At 39.0% G+C, this 6918-nt stretch overlaps 1 pseudogene; it reads right to left on the bottom strand.

Moving 5' to 3' along the window:
* Positions 1 to 354: 354 nt before the first annotated feature.
* On the bottom strand, positions 355 to 5383 carry LOC103268462 (annotated as a pseudogene).
* Positions 5384 to 6918: the final 1535 nt, after the last annotated feature.

The raw sequence follows: 6918 nt of genomic DNA, 5'->3' as shown, positions 1-6918 counted from the left end.
GGTCCCCTCTCACTGTGGGAGCTTTTCTGTCTTCTTAATAAATACTAGTTTCTCACTTTAGAAAGAAAAAAAAAAGAATATCACTGAGGGCAACAATCAATAAAATTCTGGAAATGTATGTAATATTTAGGTTGCTGAATGAAGATATGAAAATAAAGGAATTTACAGATTGTTAATTAAGCTGTTAGGCAAATCCTTTTTCTATTTTTTTTTAAGAGCAAAGCTCTCAAATCAGCTACTATATCACAAGGGACATAAATTGAAATAGTGCCATTGTGACACACAGGATCAGAAAATCTGAAAATCACATTCTCCTAAATACTGTATCAGCATACCATGAAGACTGACTGATTGCTATGTGATGATCTGACACAATCCATTCTCCCTAATTAATGCTTTAGTTTCTGCTGTTGTCTGAGATTTTGGTGGTCATTCTGGATCAACAAAGAGCTCCTGTACCAGGTACATTTACCTCACCTTTGGTATCTTCTTCCTATAGTCCAGGGCCCAGGACAAGCAGCACTTTCCCCACCAATTCACTGACTCTTCCACCATGACAGATACAAGAGCATTGACAAGAACAATGATGAGCATAGTGATACATATATATAGTATATGGTACACATACTCTCTGAAGAACCTGGTCAACAGAGGCAATTGAATATAACATGATGAATAATATGAAAAAATATAAGATAATCACAGATAAAACAAAAAAAAATAATTCTTATAGCAAGGTTGCCTGAAGGGTCTTCCTTTTGAAAAGGCTATTGCCACTATGAGGTACTAAAAATGAAATAAAAAATACTGTGGTATTTTCATAATTCTGTATATTATGTTCATCAAGTTTGGTTTTATTGTGTAAGTGTGAAGAATTTCAATACAGACTTCTTGTTGTATTACAAGCATCTGAATGTGGATGCCACACTTCATACTGAGATGACTGCTTGACCTAAAAAAACCCCAAAGATTGAAATCTAATGCAAATGATAATCTGAGAGAAAATGGAGAAGAGAAGGGCCCCAATATAAGACCTGAAGGTGGTCTTTTTGCCAAAAGTTCCCTCCAGGCAGGATTTAAACTCATTGTAAATACCACTAACAAAATGATTGCCAGACCAATGAAGAAAACTGGAAGTCTCCTAGGTTACTTAAGATAGAATACAGGAGAGTAACACTGAAGTACTGCATAATGCTGTACAATGCCATAAATTTAAACACACAAAAGGAAATTATTCAAGCAGTATGGCCTTCCCCGATAAGGTTTGACACACAGGTAATACTAAGAGCTTTAGAGGTAAAGGGAGATGACACTGAAGCCTCAAGTTCTGATAAGGAAATGCCTCCATGTGCTCTCTTCAAAGCACCACAATCATTTGCACCATCGCCATACTTTCCAACAAAGTAATCAACATTTTGTAATGCTTCTTCTACCAACTGGGTCTTCTGATCAGGTCATATGAGCAAGCAGTGCCATGCAATATCAACTTAGGAATAAGGTCTTGAAAATACTCTAGTATCACTGATAATTAGTTTCCATTCATTACAAAATGATAATGAGTCGCCTGAAGATCGTCTAAGCTATCATGGGCCAATTTAATGGGAATAGCCTCTGAGTCAATTGCTGATGAGCTACTGCACTGTGTTAAGGAGTCTGTATAATGCCAGTTTATCTTGGCAACTTTCCCATCCTTTGGAGGTAATGCTTCAGCAACAATAACTTTATCCTGAGGTAGAATCATTCCACAATCTCTGGCCACAGAGACAGCAGTCAACATATCACCTGTGACCATGACAGTCTGAATATTTGCTTTATGCAAATCTTTGAGTACTGCAGAGGTTTCTTGCTTTAATTTGTTCTGCATTATAATTAATCTCATAAAATCCATGCTGTTTTCAATGGCATCTCTGCTAATATTCTGTACTTTATTCCATGTGAGTTCTGACCCCAATTTTCTTTGTGCAAGAGCAATCACATGAAAGCCCTGTTTAGTGAAGTCTTCCAAAACCTTTTCAAAATCAACAGGAACAGTTTCAGCTTTACAAAGACTGGCAATCACCTCTGGTGCTCCTTTCATGTAGGCGTCCATCTTCTTATCTCCTAGCACCCTGGCAACCCCACTCCTATGCTGCAAAGCAGAAGAAAACAGGAACCGATGAACAATTCCTATCTTATAAATAGCTGGAAGTTCAAACAGCTCCATTTCTTGGTTTCCTGCAGGGGTAGCCTCAGGAAGTAGTTGTTTGGGAGGACGAACCACCGGCATCATTGGATTATGAAGTGATGTTTCTTCTTCAGCTGCTTCTTTAGAATCCATTCAATGGCTTCAAACCGTTTCAGATCAAGAGGGTCACTAGAAAGCCCTCCTTCAATGTTTGTAAGTGAATAACAAGTAGTCATGCAACAAACTGCGACTCAACCAACATCCCATCACAAGCAGTTTCTTCTGGTAAAAGAAATCATTATTTTCCACTCATTGAATCCCCCAAAGATCGAAACCACCTTCAGTAAGAGTTCCAGTCTTATCAAAGCAAACAAGATTCAGCTGTCCACAGATATTTATCCTTTGGGGACTAATACAGAAAATGCCAAATTTTTTTTTCAGTCTTCCCTGAGCATACACAATATCAGCAGCCATTGCAGCAGGAAGTGCAGGTGAAAGTAATTGCAATGAAAGCAAGAGACTCGATAGCTATTACCCCAACTTCGACCTCATTTAAAATGCTATAGATAATAGTGTAGGTAAACCCAATGCCTGCCACTGCCACAAGACAGAAGAGACAAATGGGCATCTCTGTAGAGATGGTTTGTTTGAGATTCAATATGGAACAAACAAGCTGTCCTTTGGAAGTACTAAATCCTGTTCTAATCATTTAATTCATCCCTCATTCCTTTTATGTCCACTGAGAGATTTGGTAAATTAGTCTTTGTTACTGGAACACTTTTGTTAACATGCTTTCATTTACAATTGCAGGTGCCATTAATAAGTCCTGCATCACAAGGCATTATTGTCCCATTTAAGGGGATGACCATGATATCTCCAGGTACAAGGTCAGTAGAAAAGATCTCTTCTATTTCTTCATTCAAGCTACAAACTGAAACTCTCACAGTACTATGAGCTGCCACCATATCATGAAACAACATATTGCTTTCTAGTGGAATATAATGAGCTTTCAGTTGATACTATAGACATAATCACAATAGCTAGAGCATAGTAATAGTTCACCAGTGCTCCAAGGTATAACACTGAACAGCTGTGCCAGGAGCCGCAATCACTAGTAAAAGTAAGGTAAAAGGGACCTGAAAACAGGAAAAACGCCGGCTGGGAGCAAGGCCCCAGTAAGATGCGGCCATGACGGAGGCAAAACCCCATGGATCCTGTTGGCGGACCTTCCCTAACTTTGAAGGATTGCGTGCATAGGCTTGAGAATATTCCCTCTTTAATTGAGATAATAGATGCGCAAATGGATGATGGCATTTGACAGCAAAAATTATACATAGGCATAATGGAGGTGAGATTGCAGCAAAAAGGGTGCCCCTTAGAATGTGCAAGGATGTGGAATTAGCAATAAACCTATATATAAAAATGTAAAAAGGGCTCAACAGCAAAAAATTTCCCCCCTGAAGGGACAAGGGAATGCAAATTTTGCAACCTTTAGCTAAAAAGGAAAAGCAAGAACTTCCTCACACCCTTTATAAGTAACATTGACAGTTGTGATTGATGAGGGAGTGAGAAACTGAGACAGAGTATCTCCACAAACAGGTGTTTTTGGGAAAAACAAGTCACAGGCATGCCTTTTGATTTAAGAAATATTATAGTTTAATTAGAAAGAAGGTTAAAATTAAAGTAAGGATTAGAATTAAATAGATAGCCGTTATAATTAAAAGATAAATGTTTATTATAGATGTAGGTATTAGTTAAATATAAGGAATAGGAAATAATTAAGTTTTAAGGTAAACTTAAAATTATATACACTTAATGTAGGTTTAAAAGTAAATATATTTAGGATTAGAAGTAAGATTAGTTTCATATATAAGTGTAGATTTAGACATGTTTCGTTTAGAAATATAAAATGTAAAATAGGTGATAAGAAAATAGCAAGTAATATAGATAAGGCAATTAGAATTAAGAAAGTTAAATTTTTAAATTAATAGTATTAAGAATTCGTAGTAGGTAAGATAAGGGTGGTTATATAAAAGAAAAAACAAGTCAATATATTGCCGCTAAAAGTATATATAAGGGTAGAATTAAGAAAATAGATTAGTAAAGGAAAAGAAATAGAATAGCGAAGGGAAGAGATTCAGGTGACCTAGGGGTCACAGGACGTGGCTGATAAATTGGCAGCTGGTATTTTGTTACACCACCTGGTAGCAGGAAGAAACAAAATGAAACTTGTAAAGGTCAACTTCACCATAAACAAAAGACAAAAACATGATGTAAACATTTAATGTGTAACATGGGATACATTTTGTGGGTAGAGGGGTCAGTAAAAAACTATATAAGCTTGTAAGAATTGAATAAAAATTGTAAGAGTATTGAGCTCTCCCCAGGAAGAGGATTCCTGTCATCTTCGTCTTTCCTTTTTCGCCGCTTCCCAATTCTCCCCAGTCAGGCCCTGACTCTCTTGTTGGAGCTGGACTCTAGCACAGCTGGAAATGTAAAATGGGTTGAATACCTCTTTAATTAAAAGTTTAAAAACAGAAGGCACTTTCACCGTAATTTCATTTCTCCATAAAGCAATTTTTTAAAGAAACCAAAATTGTGAATGGTATCATTTTGGAAATATTTTACATTATGGTGGGTGAAATAGCGAATCTATTGTGACTGAGTCTGTGAATATTTGCTCATCTCACGCTCATTCTCTTCAGTTGGATTCTCAAAAACTGAACAGCATGGCCGTTTGCAGCCTTATGAGCGAGAGACTTTTTTGATTTGAAAATGGATGACTTTCCAGAGAAAGAAAGCGAGTTTTTGCACAAAACCACATTTTGAATTCATCAGCAATCCTCAGTAGCACCACTTCACTGTCATTAATTGCAGCTCGAATACAAGTTGCTTTCACCCGCCATTCAGGCATCCAATACAGAAGGAGGAGAAGAAACCTGCCAGTGCAAATCACTCCTAAGGAAACGGTGGCAAGCTTCCAGTGACTCAAATTATAACCGTAAATCTCCTTTTCAGCTTCTTGACCCTGATTGATAGTCTCCCTCTCTTCTTTGTCCGTATCTACAGTGGTTTAAACATCCTGTGCTTCAGAACAGTCGAAGATAACTCCTAAGTCCAAACACCAAGATCAGACGATGTTTCTGTCAGGTCTGGTACCCATCACCACCATCCACCTGCGTGCTCACCTGGGCCGCTCACCTGCCGCTGCAGCGCCATCATCTAGGCAGCCTCGCCACCTGAGCTGGGGGGGGGGCACGACACGACCGGGCCATGGCTGTCGCCTCTACGGCCTCGCCTCCGCCCAACCCCATCGCCCTCGGCCGGCGCCGGCGGCCTGTCCCTGGCACTCGAGGTGCCACAGGCCTCGCGCAGGCCGGCCGGGCACAGGGGCGCCCTCGGAGGCGGTGTACAGCCGGGCAAGGCAAGAACGAGGGAGGGCGGCGGAAGGGGGCGGGCGGGGGGGGGCAGTCTGCATTCCGAGCCGGCCTCCCGCCGCCCGCGGCTAGCAACCCCTACCCCTGTGCCGGCGGGCAGGCGAGGGAGCGCGCACCACATTTGGGGTAAGCAGGTTTCAAAAGAAAACGTTTTTTATACTACACAGGTCAAGTCAATCTCTTCCACCCCCCACATTCTATAGTTTTTGTGGTGGGAACTAACAAATAATACCTAAATAAATGCCTAATATATATATTTAAAACAAACAAACAAAAGGAAGAGAAAGCGCTATGTAATTGCTGCTTCGAATTATGACATTAGATTGATGAAGTTACTTTTAGAAACATGAAGTGGGCTATGTGTGTATAATCAGTGTTTTTCCAGTACTCATTATAAGCACTACACTCTGTTTACATACTTAGTGCTTATTCACACAACTCTACACAGGATAAATGGTATTGGCTCTATTTTGCAGATGAAGAAACTGAAACACTGATTTTTTTTTAACATGGGAGTGGGGAATAGTCATATAACTAGTAAATGCCAAGTTCAAGATTTAAACACAAGTCTTTTGTGCCTTCAAAAATTTCTAAGAAGTCATTTCTTAGAGCAGATAATTTTTCTCACCTTACACTTTAACTCTCTCTAGCAGTAGAGTTTTCATCCATTTTCTTAGAAAAGGTCTGTTAGCCTGACAGAATCCTTCCCCTCTGCTTTTTCTATATAGCCAGTTGCATGTCCAACTGTGATATACAAGAAACAGTAGGGCCACAGAATAGAGTTACAGACTAAAACTAAAAATGTGTGTTACTATAGGAGAAGGATCACCTGAGTTCAGTAGGTCAAGGCTGTGGTGAGCTGTGATCATGCCACTGCACTTCAACCTGACAGAGTGAGACCCCGAATCAAAAAACTTGTGTACACCAAATATCAGAAGAGTGGCATGTCAAAAGGGGGCTAATGTTGTCAAAAAGATTTTTGGTGTACTGTTAAACATGAGCTATAAATCTCTTTTAAAATACCAAGCAAAAGATGCACACATACACACACACACATGCACACACAGAGGAAATAAGTAACATGACAAGGTAATACCAAAAATACAATCTATACATAGTGAATATAGCCTAAAATATGGAAGAGTTTAGGATATAAATAGGGAAATAAGAATGTTTTTATTAATCTATGTCAATATATACATATCCACTGAAACCAATTATCATAATGAAAGATTACAACATAGACTTAAAAAGCCACTACTCCAGAGTGACAGACATAAAATTTAATTGTCAACATTTAAATTGGATGTTAACAGA

This window comes from Carlito syrichta, unplaced genomic scaffold (assembly GCF_000164805.1).
Source record: "Carlito syrichta isolate Samal-C Ts95f unplaced genomic scaffold, Tarsius_syrichta-2.0.1 Scaffold308835, whole genome shotgun sequence".
Classification (NCBI taxonomy): domain Eukaryota; kingdom Metazoa; phylum Chordata; class Mammalia; order Primates; family Tarsiidae; genus Carlito; species Carlito syrichta.
This window is presented reverse-complemented; position numbering and strand designations above follow the sequence as displayed.